We start from the raw sequence: 22,946 nt of genomic DNA on the forward strand, positions 1-22,946 counted from the left end.
GAGTTTTAGAGCAGCTCTTTGCTAAATGTCTCCTGTAAACTAATGTGGTTAGTGTCATCTGAAAAGAAACACAACAATGAAAAGAAAATAAGTATTTTTTGGGTGAAAATGGCTGAAAAGATTCAAATAATTACCCTTATTTAAAGCAAGTGATCTAAACTGGTCATCAGATATGCTACTGCCCCCTGCTGGTCAAGGTTTGAGAGCAGTTTGTGGAAGGCATAGTGTAGCAGCCACAGATTAGCAGCTACACTCAGGGCAGCTGATCTGACAGAGAAAGCCTCTCACTGGGGCCTCCTGCTATAGCAACATCTAAAGCTTTTTACACGCACGCACAGGAACACACACACACACACACACAGGCACACACACACACACACACACACGCACGCACGCAGGCACGCACGCACACACGCACACACAGCTTCCTGTGTGCAGTGGGACGAAAGCAACACCAGGCTGGAATGCTGAACCCGAGTGTGGAGAATTGATTGGAATGTTGTGTAAGCTGTGTGTGTGTGTGTGTGTGTGCGTGTGCGTGTGTGTGTGCTCACATAGGCCAGCGTTTGTGTGTGTCTGAGTATGTCTTGTGTAATGGGGGTAAAGCAAGGGAGTTACTGCTGAGACACTGACGGGGTGTGTGTGTGTGTGTGTGTGTGTGTGTGTGTGTGTGTGTGTGTGTGTGTGTGTGTGTCTATAGTTCAACAAATTGGGAAATAGCTTTATTTGCTGTCTTCACTGGAGTGAGCTCAGAGATCAGATATTAACCTTGTGTTTGCATGAAGTACAGAGATGCAGTAAGGATGTGGTTAGGCTATCGTAGCATAAAGACTAGAGGCAGGAGGAAACAGCGAGTACACCTCTGTCCAAAGTTTAAAAATACACATACCAACACATCTGAGGCTGCCTCATTTCCACAGTGTATCTTGTTTATTTAACCTTGCTCTTTCAGGTCTTTATGCTGGCCTCACTGGCTACCTTTATCTTTTCAAGCTGGCCTTTAGAGCTGGTGTCAAAAGGTGTTTAGCTTATAGTTTAGTACGAAGACCAGACCTGGAGGGATACCAGTCTAGCCCTCGTTCTTTCAAACTATGCCTACCAGCACCTCAAAAGCTGACTAATGTAAACAGTGCATCTTGTTTGTTTTACCCATACATGAAGAAAAACAGCAATTTGGAGATTTCTCTGTTGGTGAACAGAGGTTTCAGTACAGGTCCCTGTGCAGGCAGGACATTGGAATGCTAGCCAGGCTTGCAGTGTCCCCCTGCTTCCAGCCTTTGCAAAACTAGTTAACCAAGTCCTGACTCTAGCTCCGTACCTCAAGTGAAAACAGACAACTTTCATCCCCTCCTAGCGTTTCTAAGTGCCGTTATTGTTGGCGCCGCTGTCACAAAGACAACCACATTGCTCTCAGAGCCAAGCAACTACCAATAACACAGGACAGACCGCATTCCCTTCCCAATTTCTGTGAGGAAATGATAACTTTGGAAGTAATAGAGGAGAGAGAAGCATGTTAACTGAAGAGGTAAAGTGAAATTGTCATAATTTTCTAGATTTATAGGGTTGGTGTCGGGTGGAGGGAGAGTAGAAGAAAACATGAGGAGAGAAGGCATGAGTTCATTCACTCATTTAGTCTATAATGGAGACATGAAAGCAGATAGAAATGGTGCCAGCCTGACTGGATCAGCAGCCAGCCTTCACTTTCCCAGGAGGTCATATACTATTCTACACATATACACACTGTTATTACAGTATATGCATGTTATTATACACAAATACTATCATACGTATACCATATTCATATACTATCAGAAACATTGTGTCATTATTATTATAGCTTTATTGTTACATGGCTCATACAGCTCCCCCCCCCCCAAACCCAACTGTTTGAGGCACAGATGGCCGCCCACCCACAGCCTGGTTCTGTTTGAGGTTTCTGAGGTTTCTGCCTGTTAAAGGGAAGTTTTTCCTCTCCAGCGTCGCCAAAACCATGCACATGGGCAAATTATTGCGTATCTGTAAATTGAACAGTATGGTCTAGAGCTGCTTTCTATGGAAGGTGTCATCAGAAGACTTTTGCTGTGATTTGGTGCTATGTAAGTGAAATGGACTCGAATTGAATTGAATAGAAAAAATACCAGCGACAGCCAGAAATGCCAGTGTGTCTCTATTCTATAGTGCAAGCAACATTTACTTCAAATAAAGCATTAAAGCAAAGAGAAATGTCTTTGTCATATTAACACAAACACATGTGATTATCCTTCTTGTCGCATCAAAATTAACAGCAAATTACTATAATTCCAAAAATTTTCAACTCTTGTGTGTTTGTCTGCTTGAGATTTTGTCTCAAGCAGACAAGTGTGTAGAGATGCATGTGTGTGCATAGATTCATGTGTGACTGTGTGTACACGTGCATACCAGGGTGTCCCTCTGTATGTGTATGTGTGATATGCATCTTGGTCAGTGTCACTGATAAAGCCAGACTAGAAAGGCCAACCACACTATTCTTCCCCTCCCCCATCCCTCCCTCACACACGCTCTCTCTCTCTCTCTCTCTCTGCTTCTGTCCACCTATCTCTACCTCTGCTCTCTGACCTGCATTTGGTCGCTCAGCCCCTCATCAGTGGCACAGAAGATGCAGCTCTCTCTCTCATATGGCTGCTAGAATAAAGGCAGCACTGTATCCTACAAAACCAATGATGATGTCAGCTTGTTATTGACTCTCCCAGGTCTGAATGACTGAGCAGAGGATAGGGGGTGGGGTGGAATCTATCTATTGCAGTGAGGTGACCAGCCAGGCACAAATGAGCTCCAGTGTGTGTGTGTGTGTGTGTGTGTGTGTGTGTGTGTGTGTGTGTGTGTGTGTGTGTGTGTGTGTGTGTGTGTGTGTGGTTGTGGGGGATGGGTGGGATCCTGCAGTCCTCGTTTCCGCAGACATAATCTGTCCCAGTTGCTGCACACCTCTTACAATTTACAATAAGCTCTCTCTCTCTCTCTCTCTCTCTCTCTCTCTCTCTCTCTCTGCCCCTCCCCCGCTTCTCTCTCTCTTGCCCTCTCTCTCCTCTTGTGTGGAGATGGATGATTCCATCTGAGTATAAGAGAGATGGACATAATGGGCAGGAAGACAAGGCAAAAAACAGAGGATCCACAATGATAAAGGGATCTTAGATTCAAATTTTGGTAAAATGGCACACTGGTTAGTTTTTCTTGAGGTAAGAAGCACTAAAGGGCACACCGTAGTAGAAATAGGGCCTTATTTACCTTATTAGTTCAGAGGGCCATGACTGTGGCTTTGTATAATTAGCATATTTCTAACATAGAACATGTACTTCACATCACAGTTAACCACGTTTCAAACTGTGTTTATGTTTGGAAATTTAAATGTGTTTTTCTGTTGTGTTCCAGAGATTCATTGGTACTCATTCATTTCTATATAACCTCAAAACATATTTGTGCACTCTTCAGTCTTGCTCATGTTGTGTAATCTGCAATTACTGTTGCGCAACTCTAAACTGCCTCACCTTATCACTGTGATGTAACACTGGCAAAAATGAATGGCAGCTTGATGTCCAGAGTCTGCTCATTGATATTCATATTGTAAGAAAAGGAATGAAAGGCAGTGGTTTCCTGGAATGGTGGGAGAAATACATCAAAAATCTTCAACTGGAAAGCATGCACTTGAATAATGTAAAGTGCATGCTTTGCTCTCAGAGTTATACAAATACAGTAGTATTGTCTCTCAAAGGCCAACTACATTCATTTTTCCAAAGACATCCATTTATACTGTATGTCTTCACAGGTTGTTTTAACATGTGTACATATTTGGTCCAATCTGTAATTACCAAACAGAAGAAACTTTCATCCTATTTATTTCTCTGGAGTGACAGCACCCTGCGCACTGTTCTCCAGAAGGCGTCAATATTTTCAATGATGATGACGGAATTTTTTATTCAATTTGTGACTCAGCCAGTGTTGAAAGTACACAAGCAATAAGTGACATCTTGTGGGTATCAGTGCTAATGTTAGCAAGCTAAGCTAGCTTCTACTTTCCATGTGGAAAACGAACCTACATACTGAAAGTCCTCCAAAATGCAATCAGTCTTTGTGTTTATATTGTTTATTGGTTATTTTATATTTCACTGCCTCTATACTCTGAAATGTTGAATTTTGTGAATGGGCAGATGGCTTGACTCTCAGTTTAATAGTACGAGCTAGTGCGGACTTGTTGTAAAAGGGGGAGAAAATATCTAATTCACAGGATATACACTGAGATTTTCTTGAGTAGTCAGTTGAACACCACTAAAGGTGAACGCATCTGATGAGATTGTGGTGAAAACTGGAGAGTAAATGCGTCCTTTTCACTCACAAATGGCCTTGTCAAATGAAGCCGGCTTTGTGGAGACAGACATATGGTTAATTATGCAAATGTTCTGACAGTTTCACTTGTGTGTTCTTTAGCAGCCATTGCTCCCTCTCATGAATGCCAGATATCATGTTAGCATTGTGGCTCTCTCCATAGCAGCCCTGTTAGTTTTGCATAGAGCCATTATGGAACATTTATCAAACAGAGTCCTGTATTTGAAAGCCGAAAGTAAATAGTTTTACAGACAGATGAAACCAACAATGTTCCATATTCCACATATTAAAGGGCTTCAGTTAGATAGATTGAGATTCACACATCTGAAATGCACACACATTTGCTATTCACAGGGAGGTTCTTGGTCATGACTTTCCTGCCTCAGAAACCTTTCTGTGTGATTTCCATTCTAAGGATTTTTCACCTTTTATGTCTTTCAACTGGCATTGCCTTTATACCAAGGGCGCCTTCATCTCTGTTTTGTTCTGGTCGGCCCTGTGTAAATATTGCCCTTAGGATGTGAAAACTGTAAAAAATGCACAGAATCTGATATACAGCACGTAGCCCATTCTATATGTTGCAAATCAATGAAAGACCTTGTATTGAAAAGCTCTCCTGTCATTAGAGATCATCAGTCTGTGATCTTCACTGTAGAAAGTTCTGAAGAGTTGAAAACTCTTGTTTTGAAGAGCTCTGGCATTTCCATGTGAAGTTATGAAGATGAATATACTGCATATTTCATATGTGACATTAGAGACTTGCTGAACAGCTCCACTGTGGCCATGAGAAGAAATTGCAGGATAATATGACACTGAATGTCCTGTCATTTCTCAAAATTCTCCTGAGCCAGTTGCGTTGAAGACATCATTGTCAGACAACCTGTCATTGATGGATTGAGAAAGCTAGATATGGTGCCATCACTCAGCCATGCCACCAATTTGACTCAATGACCGTTCACAGTAACGCAAATACAACATCCCGCTCAGCCCAAAAAGCATCATTATAAAAGAAGCATCTGGAAAATGTGAACAGGTCGCCTGAAGCCGCAAACAAGGTCAGTTATTATTTTTAAACCATGTAATATATTCTGAAATTCACCAGAGCCCAGAAAGGTGTGTGGCATGAGAGGGTTTTCTGGGCCCCTCCCTTTTTTTCAGTTCCACGAGAAGTTGTTTTGTGAGTGCGAGAAATAAAGTGCTAAACTAAAATAAACTGAACTTTGAGCCTCCATGTCACTGACCTATCAATAAACTGTCAGTAGTGTCACAGTAGACTGTCATCATTTTTATAGACTATAGATTTCTAAAAATAGAGTACTAAAACTCTGACATCATACAGTACAAGGGACACTAGTTAATAGGACGGGCTCCTCCAGAGGACTACATGAAGAGGTGTCAGTCATGATTTTATTGTACCTGATCTTAATCCATGTTGATCGTCATACTAAAGCCTGTCAGAACTCTGAGTCTGAGGGCTGAAAAAGACTCACTGCCAGCTTTCAGTTAACATATTTATTTGTAGTTGGTACCTCTAGAAGAGGTGGTAGATTTGAACATCAGTGTAAGACGCGGCAGTAAGGCACAGTGCTCTTTGTTCTAGTTTTCTTAACATCATGCACCGCTCCATTTCTGAAGCCAAACCTTGCCACTGGGTAAGTTGTGGGTGAGAACCAGCTCTTTGGTTTTCAAATAGCTGCACCCACCACGTTTTAGGGGCAACAACATTGTTCTTCAACAATGTGAGCAAAATACATCTTCTGCTTTTTCTTTGATATTACAGCAGTAAGCAGCTTCATGAAAAGAACAGTTCAACATTTATGCTTATTTGCTCTCTTTTCAAGAGTAAGGTCTGCAAGGCAGATGGTGTCTCAGTGCTAAATATGAAGCTGCATCCAGCTGCAGATTAGATTATTTTATTAAAGGTGGAAAAATTGACTTGCCAGTACCTGTATAGCTAACTTATTAACATGTTAGAGACTGTTTCCCCCACTTTCAGTCTTTATGTTAAGCTAAGCTTTCAGCTACATCCTTCTTTATACACAATGCTTTTTGACCAGAAACAAGACAGCAAATATAACTGTTTGTATGCAAGAAAACTCTACAGGGACCCTCTAAATCAGACTAAGAAAAGCGTTCCAATATATGAAGGTGTACCTTGATTGACATATTCATTATCTTATGCAGGCCTCTTTATTACTGCTGGAGTCATGTGTATCTTTTACTCCAGGCCGAGAAACAGCAGAGAGGGCTTAAACTGAAACATCACTACACAGTTCTTTAGTCAGTGCAATATTAATGGTGTAATAGTGGAATGAGATTAATACACTTAAAGACTGTGCATGCTGCTCCTGCAGACCTGTCAGGATGAGATACAGTATGTGCTATGAGCTGTCACACACAGCCTCTCACTTCATTTTGTCCACGTGTTCTCCACAGAGCAGCCCTATTTATGGAAGTCAGTCATAATTTGTCATATGACATGACTTGGTGTGTTAGATGTCGCCCAGAGCTCGTGCTCAAAGTTATCAGACAGGTTCAGAATGCAAGAGTCAGCAGTTTTATGGACGGTTTATTGTAAGACATTTAGCAAATGTCACGATTTGATCTTTCCCTCTTTGATATAATCAAGAATTGAATATCTTTCGGCTTTGGACTGGTGGTCAAACACATCAAGTGGTTAGATGATGTCACCATGGGCTCTGGGGAGCTCTAGCTGAATAATCAGAAAATAATCGACAGATTAATCAATAATGAGAGCGCTAGATGCCCTGATTTGAATGGCTACAGCATAGAGTTGTGGGAGGGCCAATGTGAGGTGACTCACAGTTGGAGTGCTTCTGTGGCTTGGATCAGCAACTCTCCATGTTGAATGTTTAGTGCAAAAGATGAACAGCAGTGTTAGAAAATATCTGTTTCCGTTTTGACTACTCGCTAACTGGCTTCATCTTCAATGCAATGGTGGCCAAGGCTCATGGATATTGTAGTATTTAGAGCCACGCACAATGCCAAACTGATGTGACTTCCTAGAAATAAAAGCTGACATAATTCAAACTTTTGCCCATAACTTGAATCTATTGGACCATTAAATCCCCATGCATCTGAAAACCATTCAGCATACCATTAAAAGCTGAAAGTTGAAATGGCAATTCAGAGTGAGGGAAAAAAAATCCAAATCAGTGGCTCCTTTGCTTCTATATTAAGGGTAAACAAGACAATGGCTCTACAGCCATGCTAGTCACTGTGTGAGGCTATACTTAGGTTAAGTACTGTGAGCAAAATGCTAATGTCAGCATGCTAACATGGGCACAGAGAACGCTTAGCATGTAGAATGTTTACTGAGTACAGCATTCAGGTTTAGGGTGTTTGCATGCTAACATTTGCTAATAAGCATTAAAAACAAAGTGCAGCTGAGACTGATGAGAAAGTCAGTGGTTATTATCCAGTCAGGATCATGAATATATGAATTTTGTTCCAATCCATCCCATATTTGTTAAGATACTTCTGTCTGTACTGACAGACATTGCAATCCCCAGAGTAGTAATCGCCACAGTTCCCTGGTTCATAATACTTTCACTATATGCCACACCCTCCTGAGAGCACATCACCAAGGTTGAAGTGTCTCTCTCCTCTGTTATTTGGAATTATTGGTGTTTGGAGTTTCAGTGGAAGATGACTTCTCATTTTAAGCAGCTAAAATCACCAGCACTGACACTGGGTAGGTTTTATAACTCAGGTTTGTTTGCACACCCTGGGATTTATTATTGGTGTTTTCCCCTCCTCCCTCTCAGTGCACTTCTCTGTCTTTTCATCTCCCTTCCACTCAGGAGAGTCTTTAACTGTCTGAGTTGGATAGTTGTAAATGTTAATGTGTAACAAGGTGAGCTGGGATCGATGGGGATATTACACCGACCAGCCTCTCTTTGTCTTATCAGCCTGATGAGGTACAACACACCGTGCTGCTCTCCCTCTCTCATTCGTTCACACACAAGCACATACATAAAAGATACAAGTAATTTCTTTCTGTTTTTTCTCTCCCCCTCACACACCCACATAAAAGCCCCCCCACACACTCATGCAACGTCTGTTTTTCTCTGTCTCCATCTCTGCAGTGCTAAATAATTTAATCACTTAACAGCAACAGCCAACCATGCTATTCCAGTCTCCACTGTGGAGGGTAAATTATAGCTCCGTAGGTAGAGAACAGCCATTACTGTAAGGCCTTATGAAGACATATTATGGAGCCATGCTTTCTTGAGACCTTGTCATTGTCAAAGCATTAAATATGCCAGAGGTGGAGTGAAGCATTACACGTCCTTTGAAGTGGATATAGTATAATGCTAGTATGGGTTTTTAAAGGCTGAGGCTGTTATTGTTGGATGTGCAATGACTGAAAAAAGTGGCCAAAGGAAGGGTGTGTGTGTTTGTGTGTATATGTATGGGTTCTCCAGTTGGTTAGAGGCAAGGGAGGACCAGAATATCGGGAATTAGAGGTGAGAGCACAGCTAACTGACATGTCCCCACTGAGGCAATAAAGGAAAAGTTCAACATTTGCTCTCTTTTAGCTATGTTAATGGAATCTACAAGCTCCTGAGGAAAATATCTGCCTCTGGCTGATAAATGCGTAAGAGCCAGATATTTCACCAGCTACTGTAGTGTGCAGTCAATGTTCACCAGATAGTCTGTAAGTGTGTCTAGCTTGTGTTTGGTGTTGAGTGGGCAGCGTCCAGTGGGTTTTTAAGAGCATTTTCTCTGAAACCCGCTGCCTGCTACAGCCATAAACAATGCTATGAGAGCAAGGGTAGGGCGTGTGGATCAAAACAGTTACACTGTGGGCAGGACAGCTGAACAATGAGCTGAAACTCATTATAAAACTCTATAAAGTAGAGGGGAGCTACAGAGTTGGCTGATAATTTTCTGTAGGCTCATATGAGGGAGGCCTTTCACATCACACAGCGCCATCTGATACATTGTTATGATAAAAATATTGATTTTAACCGCTCAGCTTAACTGAAGCAGCTCGACAGGGTGCTCAAGTCAACTGAAGCACACAGCTGAAATGTCTTCAGAGCTTCAGTGTATCTTAAATAATCCACAAACTGCATATCTGGCCTCACTATGTCTCTGTTATGCTATGACTTTTTCACTATAAAACAGTACCTCCTCCTTGTCCTGGCTAAATAGAGGTACTATTTGTGAGTGTGTATTTGTAGTATTATAAAGTTTATGGAGTTCGAATAACTTTTACAATCTTTAAAATAAATGACCTGAACTGGTTCTGCGACCATGGTCAAAAATATTGTTTCACTTGTGACCATTTTGGGTGCACAGGAGAGCAAATGTGCCTTCAATCCTTCCTGTCCATTCATACACAACTGTGATTCAGTTTGACCAGTTTTAGTAAGATATTCCTGTTCTGCTGTTCACCTTGTTTTTCATGGCAGGTTTCCCAGGTTTCCCTTCCTATGCAAATAAAGCTTTGCATGGCAGAAGAGAATCAGAATCTTTTAATTTGTCCCAGGTTGTAACTCCTACTGTTCCATTCCAGCTAAACGTGTGAAACACACAGTCTCATTACCGTCTTTGTTTGAGCTGCCACCTAATAGCTCCTGGTTAAATCAGATGACACGAGTTCCATGTAGTGTATTGTTTGGGACAGACATCAGAAAGATTAAAAGGCACCGTGTCTTTCTGTTGTAACTAGTTTTGTTGCATTCCTTTCATTCATTACTACAAAACACACTCAGATGTATGTGCAAACAAATACATATGTTGAATACTTGTAATAAATCTACTTCAGTTCAACTATTTCCCTTGTCTGTCTTTGCTTTTCAAAGACTGTTCTAACTTTTCATTATAAAAACACCAGTCATATTTCATACACCTTCATAATAAAGACAAACAGTCCTTTTTCACAGCAGACATTATGACTTGTCATACAAGGACAAGCAGAGGCATTCAGGGTGGCACAGTTGTATTCAAGGATCTGCATTTTTTTATTTGGACAATGACATCGTATCCTTGGGCCTTTGCATTTACACCTGGTACTACATGCAGTCAATTTAATTTGATTCTGCCCACACTGATCAGATCTCAATACGCAAATTAGCTGCCAAACACAGCTGTCTTAGGTCAAGGGAAGCGATATCACTCTTGGATGTTATTTATTCTTAAATACTGCTTTGCATGAGAAGATTTGCTAGCTACTGCTACTACTGGTAGCTTTTGCCAGGATTGCTTAAGCTAGCGGGACCATTCACCATTCACACAGTTAGGTGACCATTCAACTTGCTGGGCTGAGTTTTTTCTTCAGAATGTGATCACACTGTACAGGTTTCATTCACACCTGACTGAGGCCTGATCACAATGTGCTCTGTGTGCATTTACAACATTTTTTTTACTTAGCTTTACAAGTGTTATAGTCAGATTTTTGTTCATCTTGGGACACAACCAGGCGAGCTGTTTTCCATGGTTTCCATTACCAAAATAAGCTAATCACTTCCTGATCCGAGCTTCATATTTGGCAGACAGATATTAGAGCAGTGCCGGTCTTTATTTTCTTTACAAGAAAATGGATAAGCATATTATCTGAACTGTTCATTTCAATGCCTTTACATGCTAAATGCTTCATGCCAAACCACTGTAATGAGTACACAACTGTTATCTGGTGTAACATTCATAGTGAAAATACTGGACTTGCCCTTTGCCTCATATAACTCAGGCCAAGGACACAGGTTAAAAAGCTGTAGTGTCTCATGAAAGGAAGCCAAGGTTAAGAGGTTATATGAGGAAATACCTTAGATCACTTGTATTCTACTTAAAGGACCAGTGTGTAGGATTTCGTGGCATCCAGCAGTGAGGTTGCACATTGCAACCAGTTGACTATCTCTTGCATTACCCTTTTGAATCTGCCCATTACAACAAGCTTACAAATCTATCTGATATCAGTCAAACACAAGACTTCCATCAAGTCAAGCTTTGCAGCTTCCTTGATATGGTGGTAAATGTGAGAGATTACAATCACTGTGTGCTTCCTCTGACCCATTCCTCCAGTACCATATGTTGATGGAGACTTTTCCAAAATCCAGTTGGGAGAATGCAAAAAACATCTCCCCTCTGAAAGCTCTTTAGATTTCAAAGTAAATGATACTTTTAATCGATTTAAAACAGCGCCGACAGGAGTGTCTATCGCCATTGTTGTTATTAGTCCTCCTTGGTTCTGGCGCACAGCTTGACAACAGCTGTATAATAGAATTAGTACTGCTCATGGTGCTGATTGGCTAATTGTTAGTCCCACATGGCTCTCATTGGACTGATGGCTTTTTCAACTGAGAAACCGCTGTTTAATGTCATGATGCCAGACGAATCAGTCAACTTGGTGGAGTGGGCGGACCCAATGGTTTGGACACAGGCAGAGGATATAGCATTAAATTTATATGATAAGCTTATCAAAGCAAATACTCATTAGTAGTAATAGTGGAGGTGGTGCGTTTGATGTGCAGTCAACAGAGAAGAAGAAAACACAGAGGCTGAGTGTTGCATACAGATGGTGTATAGTGGTTTCCCAGAAAAAGTCATTATCCTGACAGTGGTCGTGCTTCGCCCTGAGGTGCATCACTTCACAATCTGCACACACGGGTGCTGTTACTACACCACCGTTTCTCTCTTCATTCATTCAGCAGTGATGGGCCACTGCTGAGATAGCTGCATTTCCTTCCAAAACAAAACAAGCACAGGCAAAATAGTGTTCAAATGAGCCCAATGTGGAATGATTGCCACTATCAAAATAGCAGGGGCCCTCTTGAACTGCAAGCTTCCTGAGGCATGTGAAAGTACAGGCGGAGGAAAGAACCCCCCCACCATTAAAGCTCACACCACACACACCACCCCAGGGCTTTGTGTCTGTGTGTGTCTGTTTGTCTCAGCTGGCCCTTATCTGCAGTGTGTGTGTGTGTGTGTGTGTGTGTGTGTGTGTGTGTGTGTGTGTGTGTGTGTGTGTGTGTGTGTGTGTGTGTGTGTGTGTGTGTGCGTGCGTGTGTGCGTGCGCATGTTAATGAGCATAATATGCTTTCTTTCAATGCAAACATGCACACAAGTACTCTTTTCATTGTTTATGTCTGTAGAATATGCATCTGTAGATGTCTTATTCCCCCCCACCTCCACCTCTATCACCCCACCACCTCCAGCCTATGGCTACCTCTTTCCTCCCCAGTACCACTGAGATTTGTTTAGTTTGCTGCTGTCACATAAGACATATAGGCATCTAATTTTAGGTAATATAACCTTTTCAAAAAGATCCAGAATACTATGTTACATTGAAAAATAAATACATTGGAGTAAATTAAAGCTACCAACTGTAAACCTACTGTAAAGTGGTTCAAGTACTTAATGAGCATTTTGCAAAGGATTTTGTTTTTATACCCAGTCAGGCTACTTTTATTTGACTGGGTGGTTAAAAATGGTTTGGGGCAATCTGTGATAATTTGGGCTACTTTTTATACCATTTGGGTGGTTTTCCCCAGTGAGAAGTTAAGCATCACTTCAATGGACTGGCCTCTCCTCTCCTCCAATTACAGTTATGATTGATATTTCAATCAGGGCATTGAGTTCAGTAGGCTTGATACATTATGACTAATAAGTGATGAACGACAAAAGAATATTACATGTCAGTTCAGTAACACTCGGCTGAAATTATTTCCAATTCAAAAAATGATTCATTCACATCTCAGTGACAAAAGCCTTGTAAGCTGTTAAGCTTAAAATGAATGTAAGTGGAGACTTTTTAAGTTGAATTTAATGTTATTCACATGAATTGCTCAGGATCATTTTTCAGTGTTAGGTGTTGCATAAAGATATGCTGATAAATCAAATAACAGGAGTCTTTCTGTTGATACCTGTTGTATAGGTTTTGATTTATAATTGAGAATCAGAGTTCTCCCACTGATATCAACTCTCCAACACTAGACAAATGCAGACTGTGTCCCGCTTTAATTACATTACCCATAATAACTGTGCTGCTGTCCTTTCATTAGTGTGTGATATGAGCGACAGTGGGGAGGCGCACCTTGTTTCATTACTGAGCATGGGTCTGTGCAGAGGAGCTTGCAGTGGAAATGTCTTGGCTGGTGTGTCTTCCTGAAAAGAAGATAACCGAGCCTTTCTTCAGCTGGTTTCATGCTCGTCTTCACAGTCTGCAGCCTCGACCAGAATGTGAAATTTGTAAGAGAGAAAACAACCAACTCAAGCTGAGCCATTACAGTACTTGCGGTCCCCACGTGATTTCTGTTCAACTGCCATTGACTGACGTCACATTTTCGATAAGGCACAAATCAGCTAGCCTAGAGTGTCGCTACTCAGCAAGCAGCAGACCGAACATAGACGCAGAAATCCGGCCAAGAAGGATATATATAATTTTCCACAAACACACCCACACATCTATCTATCTATCTATCTATCTATCTATCTATCTATCTATCTATCTATCTATCTATCTATCTATCTATCTATCTATCTATCTCAAATCTGTCAACATTGCTTTAAATAATGTTGTATTTCTCCTTAAAAGCAGTGTGGTCCATTTCATATGGCTGAGCTTTTGGTGGGGGTGGGGTGGAGCATGGTCTGAAAAATGCTGTTGGAATTATTTTCATTCACTGTTGTTACCATTTTTTAGACAGTAAAATAGTTCATATGTAGAACATAAACTGCATGAATACATATATATGTAAATAAATATAAATGTAATCTATGCATTCCTTCATCAGTAGCCTCCACTTACAGCATCGAAGCTAGCATGGCCACAACTACAACACAAAAATACAGAGGTATTAATGTTATTGAGCTTTCAAAAATCCCATTGGTTTAAAATGTATTTCAATTTTATATTTTTTGGTTGTTTTGGGAGAATTACCGCCAACCCCAGCCCGACTACACCATCCTTTTCCATACTGCGACACCCATTTTGATGTTTATGTGACTGGAGTGTGCTTCCTGCAGAGAGGAGCTCAGGCCTACCTCATTTTCGCCTGGCAGGTCAGCTGCTCTGTGTTTCAGTCTGAAGCCGTTGGCTGCTACTGAACCGTTTGGCTCTTTTCTCTACTAGCGAGCAAACCTACAATCTAGACCCAACTGTCCATCCAGCTCATTTTAAGGGGATTTATCACAATATATGCCCGTGTATCCAAAACACATCGGTCATTGGGGATTCCTAGCACCGGTTGGCCGGGTCTGAAGGCCGTTATAACGGTTTTTCGAGGTTTAATTAGAGCTAGAAAACAACGGTGGTGGAGGAGGAGGAGATTCCATATTAGGAGCACAGAGGAGAAGGCACCCCCCTTGTGTGATTTGGAGCTTTTGGTGAGTGTTTACCGTCATTTTACGTTGTTATTGCCGTTATAAATTATACCCCCGCGTAGACCGATCACATATGACTGTAAATACAAGGTTTAAGGGGGTTATTGCGCTGTTTTGCACGTTTATTTGTCTATTTTCTGTCGGGGTGGGGGATGGGCAGCCTCAGCGCGTGAGTAGGCGCGCGCGCACGGTGCATGTGTTCGTAGCTCTCGTGGTTGGTTTGTGTTTGTGAGCGCGCGCTTCCTTCCTGCAACTCCTGCTAGCTTTGAATTAAAAACACTTAACTGATTTTTAATCTTAACCACAAAGACATCTTTTTGAACACTTCACGTTTTTTTTAACCTGCGCGGAAATGTTTTAGTGTTTTACGCCCCGAGCTATCAATCTGAACTTTTTTACTGAACAATTTCGTTTTGTTTAGATATTTAAGATTTCTTACAACAAAAGTGCTTTGTGTTTGCATACACTTTGTACCTGTGCTGAGAGTCACTTGAGTTCTGATAAATGCTTGAGAGTTCTGATAAACACTTGTTTCAAATCAAAACGGAAACTGTCCTTTGAACCATGTTAGCAATTTGTCCCATAGTTTCTTAGCAGTTTGAGGTGTTCTGCTAGTTATTCCCACAGTTTATTATAATGCTGCCGTTTTTGATGATTGTCTTCAACAGACAGTACATTTGTAATATTATTATTTGCATATTATTATTTATTATTTTATTACTTATTCAAAGCTTTTCTGGAGTGCTTTGCAGCTGGTTGCTCCAAAGCCATGGGTGGTGTGGGGGAGGGGAGAGCACACACACACACACACACACACACACACACACACACACACACACACACACACACACACACACACACACACACACACACACACCCAGGAGGGCCACTTGCCAACCTTGTGAAGCTCAACTCAATGACACAATGTACCAGTCCCAGATAAGGAAAAGTCTCTGACTCTGCTTAGCCAGAGTCAAGATCTGCAGGCTAATTGGGTTAACGTATTTTTAGGCCTGAATTGAAATTTAAATCAAATAATTTGTTTTTGAACTCACTTTTTTCCCAGAATATTTCCCACCTGAGTTCTTGGCTGTGTTGTTTTGTTCAAATACTGCAGCTGATATTGAAAGTAGGTTATGTTAATAATAATGCATGAGGAGGTGTCCTGATGAGCCTTGGAGTGAATTATCACACATTAACCATGGCTACATACCAAAGGAAAAAAGCAGCTGTGTGGATGTATTATTTTTTTTTAAATTGGATGTTTGTTACAGAGTCTGAACATTAAAGCTCATACTGATATTAGTTGGTGTTTATGACCGATACCAATATCAATATAAAGCACACCATCAGTGGTTGCCTGTAGTTTATGCAGTTTATCGGGCATCGTTGACTTTAGTTGGCCTCTATTATCTCACATTTAGATGGTTGAGAATGTTTAGTATATCTCATACATTTCTCTCCAACCATATGCCAAGGTTATTTAATCTTTCTGAGTTTCTTACTCATATACAGGCGCGCAACATGTGTGCATGTCAGTCATCAGTGGGCTGTCAGTCTTTGTGGTTTATTCAAGTCCAACTTACAACAGAGGAGAGGCAATACATCCGGTGGTCTTTGCGCTTGTGCATTGAGGTTGGCTTAGTGTGTCAAGCAAGGACACGAGCAAATTGCACAGAAACAAGTATTGAACAGAAACTCCAATCCCGTTTGTCAGTGTTTAAGAATGTTGAAAGAAATGCTCTGTGCATAAATACAGTGCAGAATGGAGGCCAGTGGAACTGAAGCTGGTACAGAATCGGGTGTGACTTTGGCTCTGTGTGCAGATGTCACTTTTTTGGACACACACAAATTTAATTCATTAAGCCTGGAGTGCCTGATTCCCCAAATATTTCCTCTATTATTTTTGTTTTTGTGCTTTTCTGGTTATATTATGTAATTGGACTGACATAGTTGTTATTATGTACCAGGATTATTACACGTCAATAGTAGTTAATAGCCAGTTAATGCACCAGAACTATTGGAAACCATACCAAGAATTGAACAACTGGAAAAGCAACACAGCTCAACTCACATTCAATGTGGATGGAGTGCTTGTATAAAAAGGTTGTTTGGTGTCCATCATAGACGCCCCACATTAAGGTCAGGGTCCACAGCTGCTATTGACGACTGATATTGAAGTACTTTGTGACCAATAAATAACTGATAAAGATAATAGATACAGCTCCACTGTTTCATGTTGTGTCACATAAAGAACTGAACATATACAGGGCTCCATTCTTCACTTTTGGTCAAATAGCTGTGAGTCTTTTGTCCTTTTTGATGCTCTAAGCACCAGTATGCTAACAGTGTGAGTAGACGCACATCAGAATGCAAGTGTTGGCTGGCTTGACCGAGTTTTCGCAAATGACAGCTCATTTGACTGCAGCCCACTTGACTTGTAAGGCTCCTTACATGCTTGCTAATAACTTATTTGAAGAGTTAGGTCTCTGAGTTTTACAGCATTGTGTTAAGAACATAGATTGAAGAACTTTTTAGAGTTAACTTCAAGGTTAACTCAAAGTTCTATTCAGGAATTCAGCCAGCCGTTTCTCCGTGGGTAAAAGCCAACAGCAATCCTTCCCCCTGCGTATGATCATGTTGTGATTCAGTGTGCACAGAGATGAGGTGCTAATCACAGAGGGGGGGGTGTTGTCAATGTGTATGTAAGAATCAATATGTGGCTGTTAGTGCTGATATTGTGGCAGGCTGCTACAAATAAATCAACGTAAACACTGCCTATAGAGATACATACAACATCTAATAATTATTGTATTGTTGGCACAGACATGCCATCTTCAAACACACAGGATATGCATTTACTGTCCATAGATTTCTGTAAATAATGTAATAACAACTGTTAAATGAACTGAACCGTAGAATTATGTAAGCAGCAGATGATCTTGTGTCTTCATTTTTCTGCTACTTTGGGATTTCCTTTCATGATGCCACAATATGTTAATGTATCATGCTAACATGCACTAAATAAGCAATGTCACTAGCAGAAAGCATAGTAAAAATAATGAAGTGCTTCATTTTGACCCTATATATGAGTGCATTTGAATGGGTGTAATAACCTTCCCCACTCCTGAGCTGAGTGGGGAAGCAAAAAGCATGCAAATCTTTTGATAGCTGATGGATGTGGCCACCTTTTCTTAACCCACAACCTTGTTGGCCATCCTCACATTGGCCCAGTGTCCCAGACTACTGCAAGCGCAGTTTATATTAAAGACCACACTGTACCTGACACCACAATTTGAAATGAGGTGCTGAAAGAAACCTGTGGTGTCTCTCTATACTCACTTGTGTCTTTTGCCCTTTCACTTGATAACTCGGACTGAGAATAAAGCTAAATGTGTACATTTAAATCCTCTATAGCACTGTTAAGATGTGACCAGATGGGTGTTTATGTACTTGATTTGCATACGTGTCCTTGATGTTGCATTTCTAGAGCAAATACTGAGAACAGGATAAAAGAATATAGTTATTTACAGGGCAGGCAGCTGAGTCATGTTATCTACACAGGACACATTGATTAGATGGCCTTATTAAATCAGAGAGAGAGAGAGAGAGAGAGAGAGGGAGAGAGAGGGAGAGAGAGGGAGAGAGAGAGAGTATAGTACAGTTATGTAACCACTGCTCATCAGTGTTGTGAATTGAAAAGGGAAAGACAAAATGGACAAAGAAGTGCAGTGAGTGAAAATGTCCTCCTTAGTTAGGTAACGGCCTAACATGAGATGTAGACACAAATATGAGCAGGCCTGGATCCTGTACACCTGCAGAGATGTTGCATGGAACATTAAGGATCCGTACCTCCACAATGAGTGCATGGATAGTAGATAGTAGAAATATGATACTGTGTATTATAATGGCAGGGGCAGGGGGAGGGGGAGGTGGAGGTCTCCAAGATTTAGATCTCTAAAGCAGCTCGTCCAGTCACTAGCAGCTACAGTGTCCATGTGTCAACAGTGTCTCACAGTGGTCATCGGTCAGTTATTACTTTGTCAGTATTAGCATAAGTGGACTACTACACCGTGATCAATGACAGCGTCTTGTTAAGTGTGAGCTAGTGTGGCATGGTGGTGTAGTGGTTAGCACTGTTACTATAACGTCCACACATAGTGCAAAATGGATGCACATGTGGTTTCATTTTAGGCTATGCAGACCCTTGTGGACATCGGCAACACAGACCACTGTGTCTGCAGATGCTAACAATATAAACGAGTCCACTGGCCAGCTGGGGCCTTTCTCTGTGGAGTTTTCATGTTCTCCCTTCTTTCCTCCTGCAGTCCAGAGACGTGCAGTTTAGGTGAATTAGTGACACAGAATAGTGTGAATGGCCTGGAGCTTGATTGTAGTAGTGTATTGCTGGTCAGAAAAATGGCATTTAGCTGGCTAGCTCTTTAAGGTTTAAGGTGCAGAAATAATTTGTGCTTTGGGGTCACGTAGACAACTGGTAGTTGATCCTTTTAAGTGTACCTGTTCCAAGAAAATGCAGATTTTAAGTGCTCAGACAGGTTGAAAGGAGTAGATAAGATTAATCTCAGACACAAACACACACACACCCTCAGAACATACACACTCAGGCCTTCGCACATGCACACACAAATATAGTTGACAGCAGTCACATGGTGTGTGTGTGTGGCAACCCCAGGGGTCAAGTTCAACATTGTGAAGAATGTGTCTGTGCACGGTGGCCCTCCCCCTCTTTCCCCTTTGAAGTTTACAGGCCTGCAGCCCCTCTTCCCCTCTGCTGCAGAGAGGCCGAGGGGGATTATTTGTACCCTGCAGCTTCCGTTTCAACCTTTGGGAAAGTCCCATATCACAGTGTAGTTGACCATGTAAATTAGAGGTGCTGGGTCGTCTGATATATGTTGAATTTGAATATATCACAACTAATACAGGTATTAATGATAACACAGTATAAAGACTGAATTACTGCTCAGTTCATAGCAATTGATCCAGTTTTTTAAAAGACTTTTTGGAAAGTGCATATTTTTTATAGTCTTTCTTCATGCTTTTGATCAAATAATACTTCTTCCACTGTTTTAACTACAGCACAAAGCTCAAATTCTGCAGTTGCAGTCCAACTTCATCTGACAGCAAACTGTTTTGGCCAGTCAGATATGTGCAGCTACACCTGCCAGGCACAAAACCCTGTAACATGAACTGTGTTGTGTTGTGCTAATCTGACTGTCTATGGCCCAATCAAGTGGATGCAATTTATAACAATCAGCTGTCTTCCTACCAATATAAGCGTTTTTAGAAGCCAAAAAGACAGAACAAGAAACTAACTAACTAACAAGAGCTCATCACTTCAACATACTCTAAGAAATGCACCCACATCAGCAGGTGCAACGCACCAGTTCATGGCTGTATGTTTGGAGTTGAATCACAAATGAAAAATCTACGCCTGTTTCTGGTCAAGCATTGTAAACAAGGAGGAGCATTACCCAAACATGAGAGCAGCCCCCGTCAGACCCGGTGTGTTAACAACTGCATATGTAGGCTGTTTGCAGAAGAGCTGTTTCATAAAAAGTAGTGCAGTGTTGTGTTACATCAAATTAAATTGTGAAACACAGAATTCAGAGAAAATCCAATGGAAATCATTTTGAAATATGTTTTATAAGCAATAGCAACTCAAATGTTTTGTTGTTTCAGGCAGAGCACTGATGCTGCACATGTATCAGCTGTTTTATTCATGCTCATTCACAGCCTGTGACACTATCAGCTGACTAATCATGTCCAATCATATTCGTGCAGGTATGCTGCGCGGCCGTTCTAACTTGACACCTTTCACTGTTACTCTACTGATACTCTCATGTAATTGCTGTTTGCTGCTGCTGCAGCTCCCTCCTCTACCCCGACCTCCTCCTCAAGTGCTGTTTTTTTTAAAATAATTATTCATTTAACTCACGTTCAGTGTGTCAATGAGCATGTGTTTTTAATATGGGTGAGCAGTCCTTCCAGCTCAATCCTCACATTGAGCACCTTTGCTATAAATGGTCCACTCTTTGCGTTTCTGATTGAACCACAAGCATTGATGTTTGGAATGCTCACTTTGCTTATGGGTTGATGGGAACGCCCAAAACAACTAGTGTCCCTGTGTTGTCAAAAAGAAAGGAAACAGGCAGTGGGCATTCTGTGGCTTCCTGGATAGGGCTGACCCGCTGGCAGAGGAACGCCATGCTGCAGCTGCACTGTGGGTGCAGATTTAATCCCGTAGTGTGAACTGCTGAACTGTCTGCTGACTCTGACTGTGTGGCCGTTGCAATACGGTTTTGGCAGTCATGCTTGATTTTGTCAGTAGCCCCAATGAGGATGTACAGTGTGAATGAAATGAATCACTGTTTACATCTGGAATGAACATGCATCTTGGGCGATCCGATCACCGGTGGACAGCTCTAAATACATCAGTTCACGCCTAGCCAGATCTGAGCAGTGTTTCATGACATGACAGTATATTCCGTGCAACAGTAGAAGTGTGCTCACTGGGAGGGATCTGGCAGTACAATTTAAAGGGCGGGACTATCCCTGAACCTGTATTTACACACTGTCATTCACAGTGTATGATGTGCTACTCGTGACGTGAGTTGGCGTGTTGATGACATCGCACGTAACTGTGCAGCTAACTCTACTACCAGCTACCCTTTTCTGCTGGTCTGTATGTTGCTTTCAACTCTTGCTGACCACAAAAACTGAATTTACACACTATGTTAGTATACTGTGAAATCTACTGTTGCCGTGATATCAATTACAAATACCGACAGTGATTGAGGATTTTGGCCATATGTGTACTCAGAGGGTGCAATGAATGAAATTTCTGCAGTAGCACCAGCTTTAAAGTATGGGTGTGAGATTGGGCTGCTTGTTGTGTGCAAGTTGAATCAATGGTGCGTCGCTCTTCTGCTTGGTAGCTGTTGTGCACTTAAAAATCATTTCCCCGGCTGAGTATAGACCAAACATCCAACACCAATTCCTGTAATTTTTACAGTTCTTTCTTAATTTGATCATGATTAACAAATATTATTTTATCCATCTTACTGTATAACTTAAATGAAAAATGCCATCTTTTTTTCCTTTATCTGACAGTTTGCTCAACATAGTATCAGGACAGTCACTTCACTTTATCAAATTCAAATGTTGTGAATTGTTATTCCCTGTTGCTTGGTTTTGGCATTTCCTGTTGGATGTTAGAACATCCAAAAGCACAGCAGCAGAGACACACCTCATGAACTGGATGTGTCATTGACTATATGTATCTATGAGCGAGATGAGCCGGATGGCCAAAACCCCAAAACCAGCTTGCAAGGAAGAGATGAGTGAAACACTGAAAATAATGGCGAAAGGCAGAGTGGAAAAAGGATTTCCCTTGTGCTTGTTTCCAATAAGGAACAGCAGCTCTTGTTCTGTTACTGGTGCAGGGAGGCTCCAGAAAAGATTTGAAGAGACGACCCTTGTATAATGAGACCTTTAATTAAGTGATGTTTGCTCACAGCTCCTGGTTGTGGCTAATCTGTTGCATTCTGTTAAAGAACAAAGAAACCTTGTGGGATCTAGTTTTCAGTTGTACACCACTTCCCATTTTTGTGAGTCAATCTCTAATAAGAGAACAAAACACAGACACGGACATTGTTTCTGTTTGCGAAGACTGACCCCAACATGGGAATCAGACGAGTTTTGTGTCTATATTTCCGTGTCCATCCACAAGAATCCATTTTGCCTGCTGTTGTAGTTTCTTCTTGTTTTGCAGTTAAATATGATGCTGTTGGCTCATGAATGATTTTGTAACCTATGAACCTAACTCTAACCTTACACAGAGGATGCCCAGACCACCTCAGACCACCTCTGAATGTAGTGGGGTAGGGTTGCAAAGGTTGGTTTTCCCCCCGGTTTTTATACATTTCATTCACATTTTGACAATTTCAATGATATCTGTGTTTTACAGGTAATTACATTTTTATTGTGGAGTTCTGCGATTCCGTCCTTGTTTTCTTCATTGCAGCCATCATAGGGCTCTAGAAACTGTACTCTGTGGTGGTCCTTTATTATGGATGAATCAGAATGTTTCAAAATTGTCGACCAAGCTGAAACAGTAGTAACAGTATTTAGTATAGAGGAAGTGTGCTCATGAATAAATGTGATAGACTTTGATTTTATTTATTGATAGCTTATGGGGGAATTGTTGGCATCTTGTACAT

General features: G+C 41.3%; 1 protein-coding gene across 2 annotated transcripts in view; it reads left to right on the forward strand.

The window, feature by feature from the left end:
* The first annotated feature begins 14,404 nt into the window (after positions 1–14,404).
* tbl1xr1a (TBL1X/Y related 1a) overlaps positions 14,405–22,946 on the forward strand; it is a 39,927-nt gene continuing 31,385 nt past the window's right edge. Inside the window, exon 1 of one of the 2 annotated variants that reach the window (XM_070961432.1) lies at positions 14,405–14,709. The gene's annotated coding sequence lies outside the window, so the exon portion shown is untranslated. The remainder of the gene's footprint in view (positions 14,710–22,946) is intronic. The other variant, XM_070961433.1, reaches the window with a different exon arrangement.

The sequence above is a fragment of the Chaetodon trifascialis genome, chromosome 4 (genome assembly GCF_039877785.1).
Source record: "Chaetodon trifascialis isolate fChaTrf1 chromosome 4, fChaTrf1.hap1, whole genome shotgun sequence".
NCBI lineage: Eukaryota > Metazoa > Chordata > Actinopteri > Chaetodontiformes > Chaetodontidae > Chaetodon > Chaetodon trifascialis.